This window comes from Bubalus bubalis, chromosome 9 (genome assembly GCF_019923935.1).
Source record: "Bubalus bubalis isolate 160015118507 breed Murrah chromosome 9, NDDB_SH_1, whole genome shotgun sequence".
Classification (NCBI taxonomy): Eukaryota; Metazoa; Chordata; class Mammalia; order Artiodactyla; family Bovidae; genus Bubalus; species Bubalus bubalis.
The window spans coordinates 56,236,951-56,239,707 of NC_059165.1; positions in this window are offsets into that span (position 1 = coordinate 56,236,951).

The following is a 2,757-nucleotide window of genomic DNA, read 5'->3' on the forward strand; positions in this document are numbered from 1 at the left end:
CTCCCAGCATCAGAGTCTTTTCCAGTGATTTCATAAATGTAGTCAAAGGAATGGATCAGTCAGTTAAAAAAAAAAATTAGTAAGTGGAATTGTGTGTATGTGGGAAATACCAAAAGGGTCCAAGCTCTCTGCTAGGTCATCATCAACAGTTTATTGCATCAAGAAACAGAAAAATGAATCCAGACTTGCATTGAATATCTAAATTATTGCTTGCAGATAAATGTGTTTCCAATTCCAAGAAAAGGAGCCAGAACCTTTGAGTCTTATGTATATCAGTTCAGTTCAGTCATTCAATCATGTCAGACTCTTTGCAACCCCATGGAGTTCAGCATACCAGGCTTTCCTGCCCATCACCAACTCGTGGAGACTACTCAAACTCATGTCCATTGCATAGGTAATGCCATCCAACCATCTCATCCTCTGTCATCCCCCTCTCCTCTCGCCTTCAGTCTTTCCCAACATCAGGGTCTTTTCCAATGAGTTAGTGCTTTGCATCAGGTGGCCAAGTATTGGAGTTACAGCTTCAGCATTAGTCCTTCCAATGAATATTCAAGACTGATTTCCTTTAGAATTGACTAGTTTGATCTCCTTGCAGTCCAAGGGACTCTCAAGAGTCTCCTCCAATGCTGCAGTTCAAAAGCATCAATTATTTGGCACTCAGCTTTCTTTATGGTCCAACTTGCACATCCATACATGACTACTGGAAAAACCATAGCTTTGACTACAAGGACATTTGTCAGCAAAGTAATGTCTCTGCTTTTTATATTCTGTCTAGGTTGGTCATGGCTTTTCTTGGAAGAAGCGTCTTTTAATTTCATGGCTGCCATCACCATCTGCAGTGATTTTGGAGCCCAAGAAAACAAAGTTTGTCACTGTTTCCATTGTTTCTCCACGTATTTGTCATGAAGTGATGGGACCAGATGCCATAATCTTAGTTTTCTGAATGTTGAGTTTTAAGCCAGCTTTTTCACTCTCCTCTTTCACTTTCATCAAGAGGCTTTTTAGTTCTTCTTCGCTTTCTGCCATAACAGTGGTGCCATTTGCATATCTGAGGTTATTGATATTTCTCCCGGCAATCTTGATTCCAGCTTGTGCTTCATCCAGCCCTACATTTCGCATGATGTACTCTGCATTTAAGTTAAATAAACAGGGTGACAATATATAGCCTTGATGTGCTCCTTTCCCAATTTGGAATCAGTCCGTTGTTCCATGTCCTGTTCTAGCTGTTGCTTCTTGACCTGCATACAGATTTCTCAGGAGGCAGGTAAGGTGTTCTGGTATTCCCATCTCTTTAAGAATTTTCCACAGTTTGATGTGATCCACACAGTCAAAGGCTTTGGCGTAGTCAATAAAGCAGAAGTAGATGTTTTTCTGGAACTCTCTTGCTTTTTCTTTGATCCAACAAATGTTGGTAATTTGATCTCAGGGTCTTCTGCCTTTTCTAAATCCAACTTGAACATCTGTAAGTTCTCAGTTCATGTACTGTTGAAGCCTCACTTGGAGAATTCTGAGCAATACTTTGCTAGTGCGTGAGATCAGTGCTATTGTGTGGTAGTTTGAGCATTCTTTGCCATTGCCTTGCTTTGGGATTGAAATGAAAACTGGCCTTTTCCAGTCCTGTGGCCACTGCTGTGTTTTCCAAATTTGCTGGTGTACTGAGTGCAGCACTTTCGCAGCATCATCTTTTAGGATTTGAAATAGCTCAACTGGAATTCCATCACCTCCACTAGCTTTGTTCATAGTGATACTTCCTAAGATCCACTTGACTTCGCACTCCAGGATGTATATAGACCTTGAATAAAAAACAAAAACACTGTTCCATCCAATTGGAACATTGTGAGAAATGAATGATGTGTGATCTAAGTTTGGGCTATGGCTTCATCTCTACTAACTTTTTAACTGACTAGGGTGTTATTTAACTCTTTTGAACCTGTTTCTCTATCTGTGGAATGAGATCATTACACTTACTCTTGCTAAAAGGGAACCCTGAGTGTTCTATTTGGGCGTATCATCTTCTAGCCTGATTTTAAGTCATATAAGGCTGTCTACCCCAAGAAAATAAAGAGGTAATAGACATGACTGTATGGATCCATCAAGAGCATGGCACTTGCTATATTTTAAATAGAACATAAAGGCTTCCTTGGTGACTCAGATGGTAAAGAATCCTGCTGCAATGCAGGAGACCAAGGTTCGATCCATAGGTCACAAAGATTCCTTGAAGAAGAGAATGGCAACCCACTCCAGTATTCTTGCCTGGAGAATTCCATGGGCAGAGGAGTCTGGCAGGCTATAGTCCATGGGGTCACAAAGAGTCAGACACCACTGAGTGACTAACACTTTCACTTTCACATATGTATGTATAAATATATAAATTTTATAAATAAATTTTACAAATATATATATAAAAATATTTTTCTATATATTTATAAATATATATTTTAGTTGAGGTATAGCTGCTTTACAATGTTGTGTTATTTTCTGCTGTATATCCTCATATATTTTTATTGTAGTTGGTTAATTCTCACTATTCTTTTAAATCACCTCCCCATTTTAGTCAATGATATTTAAAGGAAAAGTTTCATATTATTATTTTAATTATATAAAATTGCTGCAAAAAGAAGTGTTAAAAATTTGACTAGACAATGTCTGACTAAGGTTCAGAGCTTGTGACCTGCTCTTTTTAGTTAAGGATGGAAATTATGAAGTGTAAAAGATGTGTTAAAGATTTAACAACTCCAAACTTAGATTTTCTACTTG